The sequence below is a fragment of the Carettochelys insculpta genome, chromosome 2 (assembly GCF_033958435.1).
Source record: "Carettochelys insculpta isolate YL-2023 chromosome 2, ASM3395843v1, whole genome shotgun sequence".
Lineage (NCBI taxonomy): Eukaryota > Metazoa > Chordata > Testudines > Carettochelyidae > Carettochelys > Carettochelys insculpta.
The window spans coordinates 99731704-99759684 of NC_134138.1; the positions used below are offsets into that span (position 1 = coordinate 99731704).

Consider the following 27981-nt stretch of genomic DNA (forward strand, 5'->3'; position numbering starts at 1 on the left):
ACTGGGTGCTATCTCTGCCTCTGCCATGTAGTTCCTGTGTGATGCTTGCTAGTCAAGTCAGCTAAACCACAGATGGCCACTCATTGTCCATAGTGGGTGTGAAGGCTTCTAAGAAAACTAATCTGCAATAATTTTATGGATATTGCATATGATCTGGTTAGGAAGATAGTGCCTGTGTAGTTGTATGGAGTCTTTGGGCTTTCCTGTATAAACACATGGGTTTTGGAAAGCAGGAAGGCAACACAGTAATTCTAAATAAGCAGTTTCCCCAACACACAGTAGGAGCAACTACAAGACACTAGCCAAGCTATTAGTGAAAAAGATGTTCCTTCTAGGTTCCAGCCATAGTTACATGACTGTTTTGCTAAGGCTTGCAGTTTAGAGATGAGAGGGACAATAAATGGTTGAAAATATTCTCTGAAGTTAAGGGTTTGAGGGAATTTTCAGCACTGAAAATAGCTCTAGTAGTAGGGACAGCCTTGGATTTCCAGTGGATGGTGAGCTTTGAGGAAGATGGGTGTAGACTGACATATACTATAGCCATTATTGTTTTAAATATTATTTTCTCTAAAATGCTTTAGTTCTAAAATAAACTGCACTTTGCTATGACAATGCTGCCTGGTCAATAGAAATGACTGGTCAATGTTCCCAAGGTGCTGAACTGCAAGTACCAAACCTTGGGCCTGCTGAGGTAATCAGCTTTGGGCCTTGGGACTATAGTCCAAGCACTAGTTTGAAAATAAAATGGTCATCCTGTCAGAGGTGACAACACAAGGCCTGAGATGCGATATCAGGAGCAGTTAGAGATCCAGAGGTCAGAGGTGCAGTTAGCCTGGTAACTTGGATCATGTGCTCCTTGTCTTCTGCATGCCTAACTTGAAATCTGGGGAAGGAGATGCAGTGTGGTGGTGGTGTTTTGATTTGCAGGAGTTCTGAGGGTTCAGAGCTGCAACTAAAGTCAGTGTGATTTCTGCTTGAATGTGCCAAGTGCTGTCTCTGAAAAATCAGGTCATAGGTATCTCAAATGGGGCACCTAAAATTAATAGACTCTCCTGATGTTAATCTTTGGGTTTGTCTACACAGCAAAGATATTTTGGAATAACAGACACTATTCTGAAGTAACTTTGCGAGCATCTACACACTGCAACTGGTATTTCAAAATTATTCCAAAGCAGCGAATGGCTTATTTCAATTTTGGTCAACCTCATTCTATGAAGAGTAGTGCCTAGTCCGAAACAGATATTTCAGAATAAGGGCTGGGTATACTGGGAATATGGGCTATTTTGAAATAAGCCACTCTGGAATAGCATATTCCAAAATAAAGGTGCTATGTAGACATAGTATTTTGGATTCTAGCCCTTAGAATCAGGGGCTCCAACCTGAAATAGGGATTTTGTGAAGATACTTTAACTATTGTTTGTGAATCACTCAGATATAGTGATAGATGCCCCAGAAAAGCTCATGAGCAAAATAATTTCATCTTCAGAGATTGGTCTGAATATTGTGTAGGACTGGGGGTCAGTAACCTTTAACTCTCACCCCGTCAGGGTAATCTGTTAGTGGCCCACAAGCCATTTGGTGAAATTTAGTGTCTGTAGGCACAGGTTCCAGTAGCCACAGCTTGCTGTTTCCAGCCAATGGGAGCTGTGGGAAGCAGTGCAAGCTACAGGGACGTGCCTGTGGATGATCAATGTTGGCAAAATGGCTGACAGCCCACCAGCAGATTACCCTGATGGGCCAAGAGCCAAGGCCTGCCAAACTGTTTAGTAAAAAAATCATGGAATCCACATATTAAAAAAAAATAAAACAGAGAAAACCAAATGCTGAATAGCTGCTCGTTAAATGAGCACTAGCCATCCTGCTCACTGAACGAGGCAGGGGTTCTATGAGAAAATAGCATGAGATCATAGAATTAAAGCATGTACATGCATTTGACAGCCAAACTAAGACTGCACAGGCAACCTTAAGTCAGGGCTTTCCTTACTTTTGAGTGATTGACTTTGCAACCTTAAAGTTCTGTGAGCATAGTTTTTGGAATGTAATATGGACTTCAGTTAAGAGGTGTGCCCAAAAACTAGGATAATAATGACTTGAGGGCAAAGTATGACCACCTCTGGAAAATAAAAACGAGAACTGAACCTACCCAGTTGCTGCTGGAGCATTGGACTATACTGCGTGCAGTGATTTTCAAAAGCCAGACTATGGGCCAAATCCAGACCCTCAGATACTTTTGAACAGATCTGAAATCTTTTTATTTACTTATTACCCTCCTTCTCCTCCTCCTCCTCCTCCTCCTCACCATCACCATCACTTTTTTCTTTAAATTTCTTTTTCTGGAGTCTCAGTCTTGACTACACTAGGACCAGAAAATTTGGACCTTTACTAAAAATAGGCTGCAGACCCTCAGTTGGCATACACTGTCATAGTTCCTTTTTGCCTTAAAAGTTGTGCCTATTCTGATTGTTTCTTCTCCTTCTATGTGTTTTGAAGTACATCTTTAGCTCTTTGACAGTGTTCTGAAAATTAGTAACATCAACATTAAAAAAAACCAAAAAACCAAAACATCTCACACTAGGTGGCACTGTTCGTTTCATCACATTTGGCTTGTTCTTCAGTGGTTCAGTTCCTGTTCATTTCAGATGAAAGACCAAGGTACGTGCTTTGTCACAGTACATCCTGAACAGCTCTTCTACTGTGGCAATATTTAATGTTAAAGAAGGGCTTAGAAACCCATTGGCTCAGCATTAAGTTGATTCTCAAAGAATGTGTTATTTTATAGGAACTAATGTACAGACAAAGATAAGATATAGGAATTCATAGTAGAAGTTGCTTAGGAACAGTCTATTCAGTTGCTGCAAACAGGACCCAGAGGTCTTTGGCTACATCAGGAGAGTTTATTTGAGTAGAGAAAGGAAACTGTTAAACCACAGTGGAAAATGCCAGGGTGAGAATGTTTGCTTGGCAGGTATACATTGGGGAAGAGGGCTTGTATAAACTGGTGTATTCAAGTTCCGTCTTGCAACTCAGTCTGTGGTTTTGAGTTAGGGATTTTGTAGAAGCACCTCCTATATCAATTAGATGCTTGAGAAGAGAATATTTATGTTTACAATATCTATGCTAGTTTATGTTAGCATTATATTGGAAATTGGATAAAAATCCTCTGTAAGTAAGGTAACTACTGAGTCTTTGTGCTCAGACACATATTAGGAAAGGGTCCCCTGTTTTTTGTTTTTGCAACATTTCTCACCTCGTACCTGGGGCACTCCGTATGCTAAATGGCTACATCTACACTAGAAGCATCTGTCTACAGAAGTTACTGTCGGAAGAGATGTTCTGACAAAACTTCTGTTGACAAATTGCATCTAGACATAAAAGCGGATCTATCTTTTCAACAGCTTGGTTGACAAAAGGGCCCTGGGAACGTCTACACAGTTTTTTTGTCAAAAGTTTCTGTCAACAAAGTGCATTTTATGTGTAGATGCACTGTGAGTTTTGTCGACAAAACCCAAATTTTGTCTGCAAAACTCTCCAGTGTAGACTTAGCCTTCATGTCTTACAAGACATTTATCCATAAAGAGTTACATATAAGGTGTATCTACTGAAAGTTTGTAACTTGCCAAGGTTCATAATCATTGAGATGTATGAAAGATATTTAAGGAATAATGTGTTTATATTTAAGTTATTCTATTTATATTAAGAATAGTCTGTATGACGGTTCTTGGGGTATTCAGAACTGACATGTAAAATGACAACTTACCACACTCTGCCTTCTAACTAAAAATAAGTGACCCACATAAAATCCAATCTGTTTCTGTTTCCTGGCTCAAGAGGGGCTTTAAATAGCAGGTTTTCCTTGCATGGCAATTTGATAAGATCCATATGTGTGGTATAGATTTGCAGAGACATTGGCCTGCAAGTGTCCCCATTACAGCAAGTCAGGCTAAGGGGCTCCACCATCCAGCATGAGAGGTGCCTGTAGTAGAATCTATCAAGAGATAGGTGGGCGAGCTACAGAAGGGTGTAGCTAGGTTGGGAAGCATCTGTGCCGAGGAGGAATTAATTAAAAAATGTGAAGGGAGATGTCCAAGTTTGAGGGAACAGTCCAGCTGGAGAGGACTACAGTAGTACCACAAGGCGAGGAGAAACTGCTGCTTTGCTGGGAGTAATTGGTTGGCATTGATTTCTGGCAGCAGGCAGTGGGCTGTTCCTGCACCCAACCCACTGTCTATAGAGATAAACATGATATGCTGCCTTGGCAATGAGGGGTGAAAACTTTCCCACAAAAGTGAAGAAACCATGTACCTCAAACACTGGGAGACACGTGGTCACCACTCCCAAGAGAAAGGAAGGGAGGTGTGATGGTCGATGCATCTAAAGTGAATGGACCTTTAGCATCCCAGGCCTGACCTAGCATCCCAGGAGTTGCTGCCAGGGACCTGTATCTGAGACATTACAAAATGAGTGCATTGGATCATCCCATCTTCTGACTACTACCCCTGGCTGCTCACCCATGTGGGCACTAGTGTTGCTGCAAAATAGGACCCTGGGCAGATCAGAAGTGACTTCAGGGCTTTCGGAGTAAGGGTGAAGGAGATGGGGACACTGGTGGTTTTCTCTTTGATCAATCCCACCAAGGCTAAGGGTGCAGGCATAGACAAACACATGGGGGAACATGGATTTGCCAAGAACAAATCATATCAAACCAAACCAATAGCCTTGTTTGACAGCGTAACAAGCCTTGTAGATGCTGGGGAAGCAGTAGATGTCATATGTCTCCAGGCCTGGACAATGAAAGGCACATTAGGGCCTAAATCCCAGGGCCCTGAGCTGCTGCCCCTAAAGCCTTTGCATGCTGTAGCTCTGCCTCACCATCTCCCCTGGATGGAGCGGCGTGCATTGCTGCTAGTGGTGCTTACTTGCTGGCTCCATCTCTCCTGTGCCCATTGGCCAAGAACTGTGGCCAAAGCGAGCACAGTGGGTGGCGCCTGCAGTAGCAGGACTGTGGAGAACCATATGTTTCCCCCTAGGATCTGTGTCAGGTAAGCATCCCAGTCCTCTCTTCCCTCCCACACCTTGTGTCCCGCTCAGACCCTCCACCCCTACCGTGCTCCCTGGTAGTTCCCTTTCATGTATGAACCCTGGGCTCCCTGTATCTCTGAACTTTAGTGGCGCTTTCTATACCATCTTGCATGACCTTCTCATAAACAAACTAGAGAAATATAATCTAGCTGAGCCTGTTATAAGGTGGATGCACAACTGGCTGGAAAACGGTACTCAGAGAGAAATTATTAATGACCAGGTTGGAAGGGCAATTGAGTAAGGTCCTGCAGGTATTTGTCCTGGGTCTGGTCCTATTCAGTATCTTCAAAAATGATTTGGATAATGGAATAGAAAGTACATTTATAAAGTTTGTGGAAGAAGCCAACCTGAAAGGGGTTGCCAGGCTTTGAAGTATAGGAAAAGAACTCAATATTACCTGGACAAACTGGTGAAAGGCTTTTAATTAAATAAGATGAAATTCAATAAGAAAACAACAAGAAGTCCTGTGGTACCTTATAGACTAACAGGTATTTTGGAGCATAAGTTTTCATGGGCAAATACCTATCTCTTAGTCTGTAAGGTGCCACAGGACTTCTTGTTGTTTTTGAAGATACAGACTAACTTGGCTACTTCTCTGATACTCAGTAAGGAAAAATACTCCACTTATAGAGAAATAGTCAGTTGCACAAACACAAAATGGAAATGGCTGCCTAGGACAGAGTACTACAAAAAAGGTACTAGTAGTTGTAGCACATCTCAAACTAAATATGTTTCAATTCTTCCAGTCTATTCAGCAGTAAGAGAGCCTGAGCTGAAATGTGATGATCAGTTGTCGGAAATATGATGTGATGATCACTTCAGGAAATATGCGGGCAAATTGGAAAAGTTCAGAGAAGAGCAACAAAACGTGTAGGAAACTGTGAAGAAAGAATGAAAAAAAAAGTCTTATTCTAGAGGAGGGAAGACCAAGGAAGGGACATAAGTCTTCAAGTATATCAAGGTTATTGTAAGGAAGAAGGTGCTAAATTGTTCCCCTTTATCACTGAGGACAGGACAAGACACAGGGGTCTTAAATTGGAGAAAGGATAATTCAGGTTAGATGCTAGGAGCAGCTTGCTAACTGTAATGATAATTAAGTCCTACAACAAATTTATTCAGGGAGTCTGTATAGTTTCTGTCATTGGAGGTTGAGAGTAGGTGAGAGTTGGACAAACACTTGTCAGGGATGGTCTAGATAATATTTAATCCTGCCTCAGTGCAGGGGACTGAACTAAATGGCCTTTTTGGGTCCTTTCTGGTCCCAGATTTCTGATTTTGTGTGCTTCATGCTGTGGACAGGAGCTCTTCCTTAAACCTGAGCCTTGCAGAGTCCCTCTTTAAATCAAACCAGAGTTCTCTAGAGAAGTAGCCCCAAAATGTCGGTATCACCACAGTAAGCTATAATGTTTTGGATCATTATTGTTCATTATTTTGTTACATGTTTTAATGCGGGGGTCCAGTGGATTGGGTAAATGTCCTCCCAACCTGGAAATGGACTGTTGGATCCCCTCTCTTACCTGGATTCATGCATAGGATTACCTTCTCCTTCTTCACAAGCACCCCTACTCATGGTTGCATTACATTTTGGCTGTTCACCAGTTTTTTTGCTTTTAGCAGAAATTCATGTTTATTGGGCATGTGTCTCACCTATCTGATACCTGTGCATTTAAAAAATATCATTTGTCAATAGTAGGTTTAAGAAGAGAGTCAGTGGTCACGATCGTAAAGGGATTGTTACATTTCTTCTTGAGCAGTTTTAGATTTTGGTTGGGTGTGCAGGCTTTGAGTTCCTGTTCTTCCACTTTCGGTGGAGACATTTTCAAGTTTCACATGAAACTTTTATGCAGTGAGATTTAGGGCTTTTTTAATTATCTGAGCCAGGAGATCTCAGGCACCTTCTGAACACCTTTATTTGTGTGACTGCTAAAGTTTAGGGAAACTCTGATTCATCACTCCTTCCTCATCTTACCTTAAAATCCACCCACAGCTGTTTAACTATGTTCTGGGATTCTCATGAGCTGAAGAATCCTCTCAAGCCTGGATATACCCAGTAAGAACCAGTTTGTGTATGTTCAGAAAGATGCGGGAGCAGACTGTTTGCTTTTTCTTTTGGCCTTGAACTGTTATTGAAGGCAGATCACAAATGAAAAATTTTCCATTTTCCTGTGGCAATGCAGATGTTTATTTTTAGTAGCAGTTATAGAGGAACCAGATCTGGAGTTGTCCATCCCTTTTAGTTCTGTGGCTGTTGTCACGTTGCCAACACAACTGGAACTAGCTTTATTTACAGACATGCGAGATTCTAATATAGTACAGTGTTCAAAGAACTTTGTTTCTGCATCCCTAAATAACCTCTTGTTGATTATGCTTAAAACTCCGTTTATAGTACCTTGGTGAGATAATAAATCTGTTAAAAAAGACTGTTTTACATGTACAAAGTGTGGTTAAGTTGAAACTTTCAAATAATGATGGTGTATCAATAAACCTTCAAATGGATTCCATTGACATAAGGTGTGAAGATTTAATATTGTATCACATACCAGTTTTAAGAAGAAAATGTATTTTATACATATAAGTTCTCTCTCTTTCGGCAGAGTTGGCAGTGCCATCTCTAATTAAAGTTGCCAGATGCTTTCTAGTTTAAGAGCCTGTTTTCAGTTGTTTATAAGTTTGCCAGACGTTAGCTTTTACTGTCTGAACTGAAATTTTCCAAGTTAGGTGTGTGTCTCAGGCTGAGTTTTTCTGGGGAGAGGTTTCAGCTAAAACATCTGTTTCCGAAGGTGAGGTTTGGAAAAAAATGCTTGGCCTCTGTTTAAAAGCTATGCTCTTATAACTGCTCTGGAAAGCTCCATGCTGTCTCCATGATTTGGAGAAAGGACTTGAAATTTAGTAAGATTGTTACAGTTTTTTTTTTTCTTTTTTGTATTTTATCCAAAATTTATTGACAGATGGATGAAGCTACAGGGACAGTATGAAAGTCACATTCCATAGACATTTTAAAACCTTTCTGCTTGCCTCTTGACAATGTTGCTCTGTGGCTGAATCCCATGCTCCTGAGCCATCTGTATTTGTCTATGCTCCAACTGTGCAGGTAGTCCCACCCATCTTAGACACACCTTAGTTTAGTGCTGCTTTCCACGGAAGGAGAATCCTTCTGTAAGCCTTGCCTTTCCTCCATTAGGCTGGCACAGCACAGTTGAGCAGCCAACGCAGAGAACCACAGTCTGTGCATGGCTGAATACAGTGGTGATTTTATAGCAACCTGGGCACTTCATGTCCATGAAATAGGAGTCCGGACTCTGAACCAGGCGTTTCTTCTTGTGTTTCCTCTTCTCCTCCTTGGGGGAGGGATGCAGCAGGTCCTATGCCAGAGGCATGTTCGCCTGCAGGCAGCAACGGCCTACAGGAGTTGTGAGTAGATGAACCCGCACCAGCTCAAGGAAACAGTGTTTGGTGGCCCTTAGGATCCAACCCAGGTGAACCATGCCTGGCCTGCAAACTGCTTATTGGCCACCCTGTTACAGAGAAAACATGATGGAACTGTCAAAATGTCAATAAATATTGTTATAGGAGGAAGTGTAGAGAATACATGTAGTTCCAGATGGATCATAGCCACCTGCCCTCCTCCCTTTATTTTTAATGAATAACAAGGGAACCTTTGAAGGACTAAGTAAAATGTGCTAGCACTGAACAGGTTGGACAGAGGATAATTATAATTTCATTTAAATTTTGTAACTTTTGGTTTGGCTCAGTGCTGGGAGCATCCTGTGGTCCCATTGACTTAGTGGGAAGTGCTCAGTACTTTTCAGGAAGCCTTCATCAGCATACAGGATTATAGGTAATCTCCCCTGTCCAAGCATATGCATTTTGCTGTTTCTCTTCAGTATTTTATCACTGGTAGGTGTCTTCAGATTCATGCTTTTCCCACTGCAAGTAAACTGGGCTTATTTTTAGACTTTGCTCATAATAAACTTGTTAAAAAACATTTCTGCCCTACATGCAAAATCTCCAGGTCAATAATCTTTCCTGTGATAAAGTGTGTCAACACCTCAGTATCTATTTAAGTTTTAACCAGAGTCTGCATTAGCAATAACACTTCATTTTCACATAGATTCTATTTGTATTCTAAGGCATTCAAATAGCCCAATAGCTTTTTTGACAAAACTACTGCCAGAATAGGGTTCTCATTCAGATAAAGCAGTACAATTGTGTAAGACAAGACCATTCGTATTGTACAGCATGTGCAGTCTCAGAGTGCTTTCACTCTACCTACTGTTCCCAAGTCCCTTTCTCCTACTGCTTTGCCAAGCACTGTGTGTGTTAGCAACACAGTAAAATAGACTGTACTCCCAGTCTCTGAATACTGAACTGATGCTTCAGCAAAAGACTGGAAAGCTCCTAGTCAAGGTGAAGTGGCAGGAGAATGCAGTATAGTATTAGGAGTAAGAGAGGGACTACTTTATAAGGTGAGGGAGTAGAGAGGAGAAAATGAAATGGGAGGGTAATGGCTGAGTCAAAAAAGTAGAGTAGAGAAGATGTGTGAAAATACTGTACTGAGTGGGTGAAAGGGGGAGAAGCACATCTAGAGCAAGTGATAGACAAAAGATGTATGAGTTTGGGAAAGCAAAACATGAGAATAATAGATTACCATAAAGAATGTATTTAGCACTGCAAATGTATCCCCCCCCCAAAAAATATTGGGAGTTCCATCCATTTCAGTGGTTTAAAATTTTTATACGCTGTTAGGGAACAACAAGAAGTCTTGTGGCACCTTATAGACCGACAGATGTTTTGGTGCATGAGCTTTCGTGGGCAAAGACCTGCTTCATCTTCCAAAATATCTGTCGGTCTATAAGGTGCCACAGGACTTCTTGTTTTCAAAGAGACAGACTAACACAGCTACCGCTTTTATACTCTGTTAGGAACATCAATAGATTAAGGAAGTGGGAATGGGATATAGTGACTGTTACTGTCAGTTTACTTGTTCAGATCCAACCCAGATCTGAAAGTTGTTGTCTTGTGGTGGCTATGTAGAGACCTGTCCAAAATGTGTTTCCTGGATTTAGGAGTTCTCTACATGGTGCGTTAGTCCACAACAGCATGTCATGCACTAAGTGGCCTGTGTGAACCCTGTTGATGTGTGGCTTGATGTGCACTCAGAGTGGCTTTTGGTCCAGTCAGGTGGTCAGAATGGGCTTGTGCTGAAAGAATTTGGTGTTCCAGATATTGATGCCAAATCTAGCATCCATTTATCTTACAAGTACTGATGCTAGAGTGTCAGTTGGTGTTCCCTGCATTTTTACACAACCTTAGCTGTGTGGGATGCATTCTCACCCTGACCATTTTGTCAAGCTGTTGATTGCTATTAGGACTTGCCATGGTTCACATCAGAATCAAGGTTGGCCAAAAATGTTTATTGGCTAAGGCAGCAATGGCAGCAGTGTCTTACATTGAGACAGTTCAGGCCTGGTCTCCTAGGCAGGGCTGGATCAACTCTTTTGGGGACCCAGAGCCATTGGCTTATGTGGGGTTCCCCAGGCTCCAGGGTTGTGCCAGGAATGAGGGATTCAGGGGTGCAGGAGTGGGCTGCAGTTTGCAGCAGGAGGTGGTGAGCACTGTGACTGAGGGTGTGGGTTCCAGGGTAGGGTTGCGGATGAGGCATTGGGGTGCAGGAGGCGGTTCTAGCCTGGGGCCAATGGGTTTGGAGTGTGGAAGTGGGCTCAGGACAGGAGGTTAGTGTGTGAGTGCAGGGGGCGGGCTCTCTTATGGAAGCAAAAATGTTTGTGCTGAGACGAAGTTCTGGATCTGTGTACCACCTGTAGTACCATATGGGGTAGAAACCTGGATACCCTTATAGGCAGACTTAGAATGGCTAGAGGCATTCTGTACACACTGTCCATGTCAAATCCGGAGCATAAACTCATTTGATTTTTGTGAGAAATGTCACAATCTCACAGAGATTTGGATTTCTTTTAGTTTCTCATTGTGTTCAAAATTAGTATTGTCTTAGTCTTTGGTCAGGTCACCCAGATGAATAAAAGCACCTCATCACACCATTCTCTCAAACTCTCCATTGATGTGAGAAATGTTGTATCCTCTGATCCTATCCGGTGCCACCTGGGGAGCCTTCCCAAAGAGTTGTGAATTCACAGGATTGAGCCAGATCTGGGAACTTCACTGCAGGTTGAACCTCTGTGGTCCGGCACCCTTGAGACCTGACTGGTGCTGAATGAGAGAATTTGCTGCACCACGAGAAGTCACTATTGTCTATATGCATTACCGACACTTCTACTGATGACTGGGCTCTTAGAAGACATTTGGGGTAAATTAGAGCTAAATAACTGCATAGAACACTGAGAGCCAGGAATGACAGCTCTAAACAAACTTTATGGGACCACAGGAAACTTGGCCTCACCCATATTAAGCAGCCGTCCCACTATTCAAAATCATTCTAGACAATGGATGTTGCTGGATTAGAGAGGTTCAACCCAGACCTGATACTTAGTGTAACTCCATCCACCACAGTCATTCTGGCTGGTGCCTTACAATGGCCGCTAGTAGGCTATGCATGTCTTCTGTGTTTTTGCTGCTTTTTTAACTTGAGTTAACTAACATGGGTTACCAAGAACAGCTTTTTTTTTCTTTTTCTCTTGTCTTCAGTGTAGACATCTTTTTGGTCTGTCTTATTTATAATGAGAACACTGTGTTGTGTTGGACTGAGATTTTCTGGATCTAACTCTCTTCCCTTTAGAAAATGCATAGATTTCTTACTGCGTTTATCAGCAGTTTTAGCATAAAAATACTCAGTAGTGCTGAATTTTAGAATCTCCATTTGGAATGTGTGGGCTCATATTGGCTGCACACAGCAGCAATGTTTTTGGTACCTTCTTGTTCATTCTGTCAGTGACTTCGTGCTGTCATTGTTCAATGTTTCACAGAAACAAGACAACTCATAAAGAGAAATTATCCTTCAGATTTGAGGAAAAGCTTAAACTGGTAACTTTCTACAACCTGTAATCCCAGCTTCTTTGTCACCGGGGACGGTTCTTAGGCACTCTGCAGAGAGTTTTTCCTTGGTGGCTCATTTTGTCTGAGCAATTGCCATGTTACACCACTCTGTTTCAGAACTAGTATCCTCTTTGGCATCTGCGCTAATTCTCTGAGCTTTTCTTTGAGACTCTACCCAGAAGGTTTCTTTTCTGGTAGTCATTTCTTCAGACAGCAGCATTACATTTTTTTCAAGGGTTGTAATAATGATAGAGTTGTCATAATGCATTATGGAGGAAAGTAGTAGCAAAAAGAAGAAATAAATAGGTAAATGCTGAGAGTGTATTATCCTGAGTTAGACCCTGAAGAAAATAAAACTTGGCTGGTTGGGTTTATTGTGTATGTTTCAATGCATCTTGCTTTGCCCATTAAGCATATTGGCCTCGGATTTGGCCTCGTTCTTGCTTTTAACTTTCTGTGATGACTTTCAGGTTGGCTGTGTCTAAACTTGCATTCCTCTTTCAAAAGAGGCATGCAAATGAGGCAAACTGAAAATGCAAATGAGGTGCAGATTTGCATATCTGACACCTTGTTTGCATGTTCTTATTTCAAAATAGCTTTTTCAAAAGAAGAAAACCAGTGTAGACACTGCATTTTCGAAAGTAAACCCCGTCTTCGAAAGAATCCTTCTTCCCTTTCTTTTCATTCTGCTGCAGAGTTTGTCTCTGTCATGGGAATCAAGACCATCTTGGTTGTTCTGAGCCCTTTGTCTCTCCTGTCCAAAGCTTTCTGTTTTTGTTCTAGTGAGTCTCTCTGATTTTTATATCCCACCAAAACCTGTTTCTTTTGTTTGCTTTCTGATGGTTTTCAACTCTCTGCTATTTTTCAAGTCCTGTGCAGAGAAGTTAGAAAAACTAGCTTCAGGTAACCTCTGTAGCATCTTCATTGCTTGGTGAAACACAGTCATTAAGGTTAACATCTCTCCATGTCCCTGGTCTGGCAGAGACAAAGCCCTTGTGTATGGGGATCCCACGTGTGCTGATAACAAGGTATTTGCTGACTGAGAAGTTTTCATAGTAACAACTTCATAATATAAACCAGAAGTCACAAATTTTGCAGGCGGATTCCCCAAACTGTCACATGCCTGTCGAGCACGTTAATTTCTTCATAAATACTTGGTTGGTAATGTTGCATCAAATCCTACGTACAGTACTTCTCAAATTCATGCTTCAGAAATAAACTCTCTTTGTTTTGAAAAATAGTGATTAAATTAGCAAGTAAGTAAATAAAGTCTCATATTCATACATATGGTTGCCTTCTTGGCCGTCTCTGATCTCTCAACTTTTCCTGATCGGTTTATCACAATGGCCCTGGTATGGCTTCTGATGAAGAACAGATCTGACACTGACTATCAGTTTTAGTAACCATATAATTATACTGAGTTGGCAGTGACTCCATAGTTAAGATTGCATTAAGCTTTGCCTTAGAGATTCAAATCCATCCATTTTGCAGTTCTGTAATTTAATTTAGCTTCCAAATTTATTAGTTACTGGTCAAAAGTTAACAGTTTCTGTTTATTTGGTTTAGGAATAAAATGTCTTCATTTTCAAAGAGAAAAAAATAAAAAATCAGTTTTGTAATTCAACCTCGATACACTTCCTTTTTTCCTCACTGTTGCTACAGGAGCCACCACAGCCACCACAAAGCAAAAACTTCTCTTGCTCCCATGCACATGTACACACACTCATAACCCCTTGGACACAGGGCACTTTTGAGCACAGAAATTATTTCCCTTCTTTGTCACAACAGTTATGCAAGGGGAAGTCAGCACATATATCAGTATAAATTAATAGGACTTCCACGTTAATATTGGGCAGTGCTTTTTTGTTTTTAAAAAAACATTGGAGCATGTACTCAGCCAGCTCCCCCCCTCACTCCCCCACCCCCCACCAGTCCCACACTGGGGCTGCCAAGGTGCCAGTACTCAGTACTGGTAAGTACTGGCACAAAAAAGCACTGATACTGGGAATTTTCTTGGCCTTCAGGGTGAGTGGACTTCAATCCCCTCTGCTTAGAGGTGCCTGCCAAAATATGTGATTTGGGAGTCTCCAATGCTCTTAAATTGTTAAAGGTAGAGGGGGATGTTTGTGGGAGAGCGTGTGTGTGTGTTTGGAGGCAAGGCCAGGAAAAGCCTGCAAGCCACTGAACATTGTGAAAAGTTTGTTGGTCTGACGTGATCTTTCTGTACCAATAGCCTGTGTCTAGTATGCATATTGGGATAGGTGCTGAGGTTTCAAAGCCTATCAAAAGTCTGTGTCTGCTTGATAATACTCCTACCACCTCCATTGCTAGGATAACAGACAAACATTGGTCTTGAAAGCCCCTTGAAAATGAGGTGGAAGGACAGCTGCTGTGTGCGTACCCGTGCTGGAGTGGGGAGTTGAGATAAGGGATAAATTGGGTGGAAAGGATCAATATGAGGCATGGTTCAGGTTCTGCAGCTTCTAGTAAATGTGTGGTCATTTATAACATCTGCAGGTGAAAATATTAAGATGATTAAAGTGTAGCAGTGCAATTATTTGGAAAATGGTATGAATCCTGTCTAAAGGCTGTTTATTACATGTGACAAGAACAAACACATTCCCCTGTCAGAATGGAATGCAAACTTTGTGTAAGAATGCGATGTGCAAATTTTGAAATATGTTTTCTGACAATACTTTATTTTCAATGGTATGCACACACTGTCACAAGTCCAGTCCCATTTAAGATGTAACTACTATACAATGTGACTGAGATTGCTGCGTTTGGGAAGAGCAGGGATTGCAATATAGAAAATATATACGTGTAATAAAATATTAGTATCTGGTGGTCATATTTTATTTACATGTGGTAGAACTTATTGAAAAATATACAGTGTTTCTGATGTGGAGAAAGAGAGGAGATGACTTTCAGAGTTTTCGCTGAGGCACATCTGTAGCTGGTGTAAATTGTCATACCTGTACTGAAGTCAAAAACATCACTGAAGTCAATAAAGCTATGCAGATTGTACTAGCTGAGAACCTGCCCCTCCATTTCTTATTTCTTCCTTGGTGCTTTTTGGGTGACATAAAAAATAAATTTGATATCTTTTTTTTTATTAAGTTTTGTCTTTTTTTTTTGTGTTCTGAGAAATTGGTCCATGAGTTCCAGATGAAGAACCTCAGTCACTGAATGAGTGGGTCTTGTTTTTCTTCCGTGGTTTTTGTCTGTGTGCTTTTGTTGTGGTTTTTCTTGCTGTCCTGCTCCTCAGACCTCATCCTGCATTCTGTGGAGTCAGTGACACTCGCCCATTGACTCAGCTTGGTGCAGGACTGTGCTCATGCTGAATTAGGAAAATGGGATTCCAGTATTGGAGGTAAATATATGTTAGAGAACAGCAATTAAGATGAAAGTCATGGTGCAGCAGACTTCAAGTGCAGGGTTCATCGTGCAGGTTACAATAACTTTAGATGTTCATGGATGAAGAATATTGTATGTTTTAATTGTAATTATTCATTAATCTTTTCCAGTTTATTAGCATTTAAAATATGCTTGTGGGGAAGCTTAGGACAAGAGTGCCCCTATGAAGTAAAAACTTTCTGAAGGAGACATGACACATTAACCACTAGCCAAACATCAGCTGCACATTTCTCTAGATAACTATGTTTTTTGTCAAAGTTTTTGAACTGTAGAATGGCTAATTCTGCGTCTTAACCCATATCATTTCCTGTTGGTTTGTGCCCAAGAAAGCATAAACTTTGCAGAATTCTTCTAATACAGTGTTAAATGTGAGAGTCACTTGGGGCAGAGGGGGAATTACACTGGAATAATTCCTGATAAATATTTCAAAACAAAATAATCCTTAATGACAAGTGTCCTTTGCAGATGACCTATGATTACAACCCACGGTTTTGCTGTCACTTAAGTTAGAGGGGACATATGTAACTGTCTTGCTCAATTGATGGGATTGGATGGATTATTGAATGATGAGACCACAGGCCAGGTCTTTAGCTTGTCAACATGTATCTAATTCAGAATGACAGTGTGTATGCAAGGCAAGTATTTCTGTTCTGTTTTACCTGTTCTTCTAGCCAGAGCATGTATAGATTTACCAGAGATTGAAGTATAAAGATAGCCAAATTTGTTTCCAGTTCATTTGTATATAAAAATGATGAAAAACCAAGTAGAATGTATTCAATAACTGTAAAGCTTTTAAGTTTGATTTAATGGCTACGAGAAAAAACAAAAAAGTTTAAAAAATCTGTAGATTCTCTGGTAACATAATCCCTCTGTTTTTTTGGATGTAAATTTGCAAAAATGCAGAACTCCTTTAAAATTCCCCTGAGCTGTTTGATTTTATCTTTCATTTCTCTCAATTATTCTCTTTCCCATTTCTGCTGTTTGCCCTCTTCTGCTCCTTAACATACACAATAATATCTGAGGCTTGTGTGTCTCTTTAAAGTAATAAAAGTGACACAATTAGCCTTAACTGGAAATAACTAGATTTCAAGTGGTATCAGGTACAGCAGCTGCTGTTTTTTTTAAAATCACTATTCCTATTATATTAAATGTTTCTTTCCCTTTTTGCCACATGAAGAACCCACTGAAACAAAAGGGGAAACTGATTAACTAGACATAAATTGTTGTCAAATGAACAAAACAGCTGAGACAAGAGAAGACAAAAATAGACAAGCTTTTTGCTGTCTTTGTTACAGTAATTTCAATATTTAGTAGCTTTGAAAAAATCACATGGAACTGTGTGATATTTAAAGTTGGTGTCGCTTAAGGTGGACGTTTATTTGGTTATTTTTTATAATGTAATCTAATACATGTGCATTTTAAATAATTGATTACCCTTCTTCCCTTCGCTTGAATTTGATTGCATTGTTTTGTTCAGTGAATCAAACAACTCTGTTTTCTCATCCAAAATCACCATTCTCATCTTTGATATTTGTTCTTTAATAGTTTAAAAAGCATCCCTTTTGTCTAAAGTATTAAATTTTCGCAGCTAGAATATTGTAGGCAAAATACTCTATTTCTATATATCTACCCATAGGCTATGTCTACCCTGACAAAAAACTTCAAAATGGCCATGCAAATGGCCATTTCGAAGATTACTAATGAGGCGCTGAAGTGCATATTCAGCACCTCATTAGCATGCCGCCGGCCGCGGCTCTTCCAAATTTCCGCATTTTGCTCCTGCGCGGCTCGTCCAAACGGGGGGGGGGTCCTTTCCAAAAGGTCCCCTCCAACTTCTAAATCCCCTTATTCCTATTTCAGTACCTCACTAGTAATCTTTGAAATGGCCATTTGCATGGCCATCTCAAAGTTTTTTTTGTCAGTGTAGACACAGCCATAGTGGTTGGGTTTTATTTATTTATTTATTTATTTATTGTTAATTTCTTTCTTTTCAAATGCTGCTCTTGTTTCTCTCTTCCATTAATATTTAGTGGCAGAAAGCAAATTTGTTTTTCCTGTGCTGGGATCAGGTGATTGGTATTTTGAAGGCTATCAGGCAATATACAAGAGTAGAAGAGTACTCAGAACCAGAGTGTGAAGTGTTGTGAAGCTGGTAGCATTGTTTTGCGTGCTTAAAAAGCAGTATTAGCTCTATTGGAATTCCAACCATGCTGCACATACAAAGTTTCTGTCTGACGACATGTTTGATCTCCCCAACCATTCAGGCTACCAGGATAGGAATAGTAAGGAACACCAAAGTGCTGTCCTGTAATTGCCCCATGTGGATGCTGCAGGTCCTCCACTTCTGGAATAACTTAGAACTTTTAAAATTATTTTGTATAATTATTGACTAACTCAAAGGTTAATAGGAGGTGAGAGACACAGACCATCTAAAAAAGCCATTTAATGTTTACCAATGTCTTTGTATCTTGATTTAATATTAATACAGTTTAAGCAATTTGTTGAGTTTGAAAAACGAGATACCATTTTAGTATCTTCGTAATCAACATCTAACAGTATGCCAATTACTTTATAGAAAAAATATGAAGACCTGGTCCGTATAGTTTGAATATTTAGCCTATTTGTTTACTTGAGTCACTTTCTGCTTGGCTAACAGAGCTGCAGTCTACTTAGAAGTTAGGAAAGTTGCCAATTTGACTTGACTTAGTCTTATCGGCATATATATTATTTAAAGTACTGTATTCTTTATCATGAACTTGGATCCTGTTATACTATCAGATGGGAAAAGAATCTCAAAAGCTGGACCTGTCTTCTTTTTTCAGGGTACCTTTGAGTACTTGATGATTGGATTTTAGTTTCCAGATTATTCTGATACATAGTTGTGCCACATTCCTTTGCCAATTTTCACTTTGAAAAAATTAACAGTTACATCAAAATTGCCTCTACTTTATTTTTTTCCGAACTTTTCGTGAAGTCTGTGCTGCTTTCCAAAATGCTGATTGCTGCTGAAATAGTCTATTCTTCCCCTGAGAGCAGACCTCTGTAAGCACGTCCCAATTTATGAATGCCTAAAAATTAAAATCAAGGATCCTTTGTAATTAAATGTGATCAGATGCATGGAAGTGGTACTCTGTTGCAATGGAAAGGCAGGGGCATGGTATTTGCCTTTCCGTTGACTTCGTTGTAAAAGTCTTTCTACAGCTCTTTGCAAGAGCTTTCTTTCCATTATCAGAGAGGTAGCCATGTTAGTCTGTAGCTTCGAGAACAACAGGAAGTCCTGTGTTGCCTTATAGACTAACAGATATTTTGGAGCATAAGCTTTCGTGGGCAAAGACCCGCTTCATTAGATGCATGAGTGGGGGGTGGTGGTGGTTTCAGAGGGGTATTTAAAGAGTGGGGTCCCAGTAAGAGGGAGGGCCAGAGCTGACAAGGTCTATTCAGCAAGGTGGAAATGGCCCATTATCAACAGTACTTATCAAAAGAGAAAAAAACAGGTCAGATCAGACAGGGGGATGTGAGCCTTTGTCAGCATCTAATGGGGAGCTGTTAGCACCCAGAGCAAAGAAACTGTCTTTGTAAACTGGGAACTACTCCCAGTCTCGGTTTAATCCATGGTTAATGGAGTCAAATTTGCAAATAAATTGCAGCTCAGCGATTTCTCTCTCCATTTGATTTTTCAAAAGCAATGGCCTCCTACAATTTACATTGGCCACACTGGACAGTCTCTCCGTAAAAGAATAAATGGACATAAATCAGACATCAGGAAAGATAATGTACAGAAGCCTGCGGGGGGAACACTTCAATCTCCCTGGACGCTCAGTGGCAGATTTAAGGGCAACAGTCCTGAAACAAAAGAAAATTTAAAAATCAAATGGAGAGAGAAATCTCTGAGCTGCAATTTATTTGCAAATTTGACTCCGTTAACCATGGATTAAACAGAGACTGGGAGTGGCTCGCAGCTTACAAAGGCAGTTTCTCTGCTCTGGGTGCTAATATCTCCCCATTAGACTCTGACAGAGGCTCACATCCCCCTGTCTGATCTGACCTGTTTTTTCCTATTTTGATAAGTACTATTGATACTGGGCCATTTCCACCTTGCTGAATAGACCTTGTCAGCTCTGGCCCTCCCTCTTACTGGGACCCCACTCTTTAAATACCCCTCTGAAACCACCACCATCCCCCACTCATGCATCTGACGAAATGGGTCTTTGCTCACAAAAGCTTATGCTCCAAAATATCTGTTATTCTATAAGGTGCCACAAGACTTCTTGTTCTTTCCATTAGTTGCTCTCGTAGCTCGAGGTAGTGCTGTGTTCAAGTGGGGTGGTGAGCAGCATTCCCTCTAATTTTTCCTACTCTTAGTGGAATAATTTTGTTACGTGCACCAATAGGGAGGTGATATGTGACACATCACCTTTATGTCAGTGCACATTACAAAATTCGTGTGGTGAGGGTGGGGCAAAGGGGCTCTGAATGTGGGAGGGGCTCAGGCCTGGGAATAGGGTTGGGGTGTAAGGGTGTGAAAGGTTGTGGGTGCAGGCCTCGCAGTGGGCCTGGAAATGAGAGGCTCAGGGCCGGGACAGAGGATGATGCAGCAGTAGGAGGGCTCCATCTGGGGGTGCAGTCTATCAGGTGGGGCTGGGTTAAGAGCTTTGGGGTGAAGGAGCATCTCCAGGGCTACTGCAAGGAGGGAGGAATCCCCCCCAGGTCCCTCTCCTTGCAGTAGCACATAGGCTGCTGTGTAAAGGCACCTCTCTTCGATGGTGCAGCTCCGGAGTTTGGGTGCCAGGATAGGTACCCCTCCCCTGTCCTGGCAGGTTCAACCCTGCCCCAGATGTGGTTGAGTTTGGGCCAGGAGAGGGACCACCTTGCCCCCCAGATTTGGGCTAGTGTTGGTTTCAAGAGATCTCATGCCCCAACCCACCAGGTGGGGGGCTGGGACAGGCTGGGACTAGGGGTGGGGCTGGGGTGGCCCTCCCCTGGTGGCTGCAGATCCCTAGCTGGGTTCCTGAAATGTTTGCATGGCACTAAATAGGCAGCCATGCATCTTATAGGAAACTTCCAGAGTGAGGGATAATACAGGAATTTGCATCCTATGTGTCATTTGGTAGAGGCCAGGGTCTGTAACCAGCTCTGCCCAAGCGCTGTCCTTTGTACCCAGGTGTCTTCCCATGCAGCAGAATACATTCTTCTCCAGCTGAGCAGGAGTGATTTTGTAGACTAAGAAATAACAGGTTCTTAGGTATTGTTACACTTCTTTCCTGCTCAGTGGTCATGGCTGGAGTTTGCATTTTTGTGGTAGATCAGTGAAGCAGCTTGTCACAATCTCCCTTTCGCACTTCCCTGACATTCCTTTTCCTTTCTCAAAGATCTGAATCTCTTCCTTCAGTGACTGCACCCCATTGTAGAATCCTGTAAGTCCTGCTGACCACCTGGTTTGTTTTTATAAATAAATGCCCCATTTTTACAGAAACTAAGCCACTCCCAACTGGACAGGGAAAGATGGAAGGAAATAGTGAGAGAGGCAGCAGATGGCAGTGGGCACTGAGCCCAGGGTTGTTGTTGATGATGATATTTTACAGAAAATTCTCCCTCAAATCCAGGAACATGTGGCTACGTTTTTATGGGTCCCAAAGTCCACCCCTTATTGATTATGGTGGGTGGGAAGGGAGTTGTAAGAAACACCAACTTTTAACCTTGCTGATGAATTTGCATTGGTTTATGTTTTCCATCCTATCTTTGGGGGTAGGAAGGCTGCCAAATTTTATGCAGCTCCATATGTTCAAATAATTATGCAGATTATTTAATGAGTATGCATACCTACAAGTAACACGCATAACACACTTTTTTTTTTTCTTTTTTAAACTGGGAGTATTTAGTACCAGTGAAAGACATTGCCTTGGCAGTCCTGGTGAATAAAGTTGTCATTTCATGTGCAATATGAGCATTCCACAAATGGTGCCTTTCCAGCATGTTGCAACCCTGATTGGGAAGTATGTCCTTGTGCAACTTTAATTAAGACCCCTTGTACTTTTGCATTATGATAGTATTTTGATCAGGGTGGGCAACCACCAAGAGTCCTGCGGCCCCTCTGTCTGCTCCTTTCTCCCCACATGTTCCTCTTGCACACTGGGGAACCAGGGTCCCACACTTACCTGTTCCTTCCCCTCCCACCCAGCACTTTCAGAGTGTGCAAATCTCTTGATTCACACTCTGCCCTTACTCCTCCTCCTCCTCTCTCCAAGAGCTGAAATGCTGCGAACACCTGATTTGCAGCATTCCAGTCCTGGGAAGAAGGGGGACATAGTACAAATCCAGTGATGTATCAGTTTAACTGTCGCAAACTGAAATTCATCCACACCACTTGTTGTTGCACTTTTGTTGTTTTTAATCATTGCATTTGTACAGTTCAGAATTAGTTCAGACTGACCTATCAGCATTCTTGGCAGATATCCTAGGGTGTGCTGTTCCACCACACTGCTCTGTGGCCTGTTTTTTTTTGTATGGCACATTCAGATATGCACAACAGAAACTGTGGGAATTGGGGTCAAACTAACAAATTCCCATACAGGATTGTTGCCTTCTGCCTGGAGAAGTGGGTCTGAGGGTTGTGAGTTGCACAGAAATATTAACATTAGTAATTAGAAGAAATGAGACCAAAGACTTGGGTCTCCTAGTTCCCATCTCTTTATGCTTCTTTTTGTGTGCTTCAGAGGTTCTCGCACACAATTGATGAGATCTTTCCTGGAATACAGGCACGTGGGATAGAGATACCAACTGTGTGACTGTTACATGAGATGCACAACATGTGACAAGTCTGAAAAGGGCCAGAAACCATATTTTTTAACTAGTGTTTGAGATTTACTTTCATAGATCTGTATTCCCTTAAATAAGGATGGGACCATGGCTGTGGGCTTTGCAGTCTGGCAAAGGCAAGGCTGGCACACGAGCTTCCTCTAGTAGAATATTAGATATCTCACTGCTTCCAGTTATAATTACTTTGTTTTTGTTTTGTGCCATTGTTGATTATACTAGGTCGTTACTTTGTCCCTGGAAGACTATCCCGTAGAGTTAACTTTAATCTTTAGTTCAGATTCTGCTGCAACACAGAATCATTGAAGACCACTTGCATTTCTCCCGTTTTTATTTTTCCTCTTTTCCTCAACTGCCTTTTAAGTCTTTTAGCTGCACTAGTTTTTATAGGCTGAGGCACAGTTCAAAGGAAATACAGTGTGTTCGGAAGCTAGGCAATATTTTGCTTTAATAAAGGTTCAAAGCCAAGTTGGTGGTTTAAAATTATTTTCAAGAGAAACTGCTTCAGCTGAAAGTTACTAAAACCAAATTCCTTAAAAATAACTGTGAACTCCAGTTTATAACAAAGTCAGTGTTGGCAGCCTTAAGGTTTAAAACTTTCCATTGCTTCAAAGAAGGGAGAATTATGGAACAATGTGGTTTGGTGGCTTTGGGTGAGTGCGTGCACGTCTCCCACTCTAAATAAAGAAATTATCATTTGGACTTGATCCCCCTATGACTGATTCTCTTCCTTCCAACATTGTACCCTGCATCATGCATAAGAGTGGTATTATGAAGGACAGAATCTGGAGAGGGAGACTGGATTCTTTTTTTTTTTTTTTCCTGATTAAAATGGGTTCCACAGAATGGAAATTTGGCAACCTGTATGGAAACTAAGCAAATCTGTTTACAGAGCTCTCTGCCTCTTAGCATAATGAAATTGACAAGAATAAGGATAGGCTGAGCAGCATCAGGATTTTAATGATGAAGCCACATTGTGCTGGATTTTGATTTTAGATTTTTACTTCTATCCTGTCAAAATACAGTAATGTGTCTTGCTCTTTGATGCTAGTGTATAATGCGAACAAAATCACCTTCACAGCTCAGCTTGCTATCTATTCTCTCTGAAACTTGAGACTAGTTTTCAGGGTAGCACCCTTGGCAGATGGAATTTGGGACCAAAGATGTTGAAACAACTGTGACTGGTACATGTATTTCTGTACCAGCACATCTTATGGGGGAGTCACTGGCAGACTGCTGGTGTAATTAAAGGGCTAGCTTGCAGCTGACTCTAATGCAGCTGCATAGGGGACTATGGTGGACGCATTTCCCTGTCCCTGACTTCTTGATTAATAATATTAGGTCTCTCTAGACATAGGGGAAGGAGCCTGGACTATGCAAAACAGTAGCTCTTCATACTGCCTGCGCAGGGTGTCACTGAGTCACTCTTTTCTGGGGTGCTGCAACAAGTAGCATCACAATACAGACAACATTAAAAAAAGCTAGTATGTTTTTGTTACTTGTGCTGTTTCTTTACTCTTTGTATTTCAGTTTGGCTATTAGAAAACTAAATAAGTGCTTGATTTTACTGCAGAGTTGCCTTACCTGTTACATGGGTATTGTCCCATGCTGGTATCTGTCCACGCACACGCACACGCGCACACACACACACACACAAAATCCATTGGATACTTCAATCCCAGGCTCGCTGGTCCACATGGGGCTATAGGTTAATGCCTGAATGCTGCTTACACTTGAAATGGTAAGTTGCCCACTCTGTATTGAAGACATAGGTTAAACCCCTTGTGTTGATAGTCCTCAAATACCTTCCTACAATTCCCTGCATGATCCCCTTCTCCCTATATGTGTCCAGAAGGACAGATATGTTCTCTCACGGTGTATTGGGAAGGAATCATACAGTGTCTTGGCTTACTGCAATGTAAAGAACAAAAGGATAGCCCCCCACCCCATGGTGTACACAGTACCCATGTGGCTACAACAGCTCAACTGGCTTGGCAGTTGTTGATACCTAGGATGGATTTACACTATGGGGTAATATCAACCTGAGGTACCCAAGTCCAGCTGTGTGAATACCACAGCTAGAGTAGACATACCTTAGTTCATGTTACCACGAAGTTGCTAGTGTGGGGGGTTTGACGACAGAAATTCTCCCGTCGATTTTCCTTATGCTGCTCATTCCAGTAAAGTGCTAGAGTTGAAGAGAGGGGGCTCAGCGGTTGATTTAGTAGGTCTTCTCTAGACCTGCTAAATCAAACTCTGGGGGATAATTGCTGCAGTGCTGATCTCCTGGTAACTTTAGATATGCCCTTCTATTTAGATCAGGTTAACCTGGGTGCTCAGACCTACATACTGGTCATCTAGGTTAACTCTGCCAGGAAGATGTATCCTTTGCTTTTTTTCTGTTTCGAGTCTTTCTGTTTCAGTAAACACAATGGCTATGTATACACTAGGCCCCACCTTTTGAAAGTAGGATGCTAATTAGACACTTCGGCAGATGCTAATGAGGCACTGCCCTGACTATGCAGTACCTCATTAGCATAATGCCAGCCGTGGCAATTCGCAAGTGCCACTTTTGAATCGCACGCCGCCCATGTAGACAGGGGCCTTTCAAAAGGAACCCGCCTAGTCTTTGAAAGCCCATTTGAAATCCCTTATATTCCTTCTGAAAGGCCCCTGTCTACATGGGCGGCGTGCGATTCAAAAGTGGCACTTGCGAATTGCCACGGCTGGCATTATGCTAATGAGGTACTGCATAGTCAGGGCAGTGCCTCATTAGCATCTGCCGAAGTGTCTCATTAGCATCCCCCTTTCCAAGGGCGGGGGATAGTGTAAAGATAGCCAATAAGGGAATGTTTTGATCCCAAATGAAAACTTTTTAAATTGAAATTTTAAGTCATTACAATTTTTTTTCTGACCACCCCACCTTTAAACATTATCCTTGTGAATGTCAAAGAAGTTTGGGACCCACGAAGGTTAAGTCATTTGCCCAATCAGGGAAGGCAGGAGTTCTATCACTCCTCCAGTTAATCTGCATTCAGGCTTTTTCTTTTCTCCTGGAAAAAAAAACACATTGATTTACCTGTCTGCTTCAGAATGCTGACATGTGTTTCATTAGCTGTATCTATGATGGTCCCTGCTTTGCCTTTCAAATATAAAATGCACCATAAGTTACGGGGCTGTGTTTTAAATTGTCCACATCCTCCTCCCTGCCCCCACTATGTTATTTGATACAGAGAAAAATATGCCTTGGATTCCTCCTGTGCTTGTTCCTCTAGGAAATCCCTTTGCTAGCTTCCTAGGATCTCCTGATCTGAGATGATAGTCCAGATCAGTGTTTCTCAATGATGGGTCCATGGATTGACACTGATCCCTAAACTATATCTGACACAGTGACATGTATGCCATCATGTGCCAATAATGTCCACACACCATGTATATAGGACAGACTGCATACCCTCTTCGACAAAGAATAAATGGCCATAGACATAAAAAAACTCCAAATACACAAACCTGTCACCCAGCACTTTAATGGAGTGGGCCATTCTATTAAAGACCTGAGAGTGTGTGTTCTCCAGCCCTTGGTATCGAAGAGGTTGAGAAACACAGATCTGTATGATTATATTGATTCGTTTGTACTGTTTTCTGTCAATCTATTTATTCAACACTATTTAATCATCATGTCTTGGGGTTTTGTTATAATCTTTTTCAGTCATGAGCTATAGTGTAAAATCTTCTGTAAATGTTGTAGCTTAAATTCCAATCAATCACTCATTATTTGCCAGAGTCCCAGATAGTGGCCTGCCTTCCAAGTAAGGGAAGTGAAATGTCTCATGTTGTTAGCTGACCCAGATGTATTTTATATGTTCTGGATTGTGTCTAACTTTTAATACAGTATCACTGTAAAACTGTAACCTGAGGTTTCCAGAAAAAAAAATAAAATAAAATAAACTGAAGACTGCATGCTTGTAAAAGCCATCTGGTGTCCTTGCTATTTCAGATATTTAGGCAGACTTACTTTCTTGCAGGTACTTTCCCCTGCTGCTCTGTAGCCTTAATTTCTCCGCACATGTGTTAGATCCTTATGATTGTATGCTCAAAGTGGTCATTCAAGTTCTCAAGCTGGTTCAAAACCACTTTTGGGAAGGGAGGACCAAAGTGTCAATATCTTGAAATGGAGCCAGTATTATATCTAGTAGGTTTGCAATACCAGAAGGAAGCGGATCATATTTCACTCTTAAACACAAGGCCTCAAGTGTTTGCAGTGACTGCAGACCCATTCTAAGATGTCCATCTCAGATCTTTATTTCAGTAAAGTTACTGGTTTAAGTGGCCTCTCCTACTTTTAATAGAGACTCATTAGAAAATGCATACTGGCTAGTGATTCTTAGAACCCTGCAAATCTGCACCAGCAGAAGATATCCATGATGTATTTTTGTGGATATTGGAGCAGGCACCGATGCTACAGAAAGGGCTCTCCATGGGTGCTTGCCCTGCTTCGCTCTGCTTGGTGCTTATTGGATGCCGATAAACATAAAAGGCAGGGAGTGAATTGCAGATCAACGGCATGTTGTTTCTAGCAGGTGTGGGTCGGATGTAAATCAACATTTTTATATCCATGCAGGGCTCTAGTGATCGTTTCTTTTTGTGGTGGCCTGTCATGCTGTTGGCAGGAGTGTAATGATTCACATTAAACCAGGCCCAGGCAATCTTCATTTTCAACGCTTGATTTAGAAGGAGAAGCTTTGCACATATTTCCATTGTTGTCCTGCTACATGTTGTGGGAATTTCTTGAGGAAAGAAGGCCTTAGGGCCATAGCTACACTCATAAGCTTACTTTGGCACACAGTTGTGTTCCACTCTCTTCTATTACATGCATGCCAGAACTGACACATATTTTGGAGTATGGAGGTTTTCAGAGATTTCTCCTTCAGTTTCAGAATGGACTTTTTTCTCTTCTCTCCTGGTAGCCAGTTACTACTCTCTCTAGGGAGAAATGATGTGAGTATGCCACTGAGAAATTGGGAAGGTAAAGTGCCTCTATTAGAATGTGAGCTGTAGTAATGTGGCTTTGCTTGTGATTATGTGTTCCTCTGCTCCTCCACTGATTACTAAAGTTGAGAGAGAATCTTTGCAGGATATAAAAAAATGGGGGATCATCGAGCAGGTTAGAAGCCATGGGCTCTTTCCTGCTCCCTTTAGTTAGAAATGGCTTCTAAGACATATGTTGACTTCAGTTGCATGCATAGCACAGTTGCATGGTAGTATCTTCATTTCAGCTGCAGCTCTGAGCAATAAAGGAGATGGGGCATTATAATCTTTCCCTTCACACACCCTCACTGAGGGCGGTTTGAAAACTGCCCCTTAAGTCATCACTTGTGGCTGCCGTGCTCTTCTGTGCATTGCAGGCACACCGTGTCTGAAGTGCCTCTGCTCTGGAGCCTCCCACTGGGAATGTGCATTGCAGAGTTTGGGGCCCTGAAGCAGCTGTTCCTGCAGGGATAGTGCATAGAGAGTGTAGGAGGCTCTTCAAAAGGAGCTATACTGGCCACTGGTAGAACTGCACCTACAGCCCCTATTCCACCACAAGTCCTAACTTGGGAGCAGGCTGGTCACAAGAGCGCAAGCAGCCATATGCACCACAATGTTTGATGAATAAAGGCTAAT

The 27981-nt window shown here is 41.6% G+C and overlaps 1 protein-coding gene and 1 pseudogene across 2 annotated transcripts in view; one reads left to right on the forward strand and one right to left on the reverse strand.

The window, feature by feature from the left end:
• Positions 1 to 27981, forward strand: part of LDLRAD4 (low density lipoprotein receptor class A domain containing 4) — a 386231-nt gene that overhangs the window by 20076 nt on the left and 338174 nt on the right. The window lies entirely within an intron of this gene.
• LOC142008614 (small ribosomal subunit protein eS27-like) lies at positions 8166 to 8456 on the reverse strand (annotated as a pseudogene).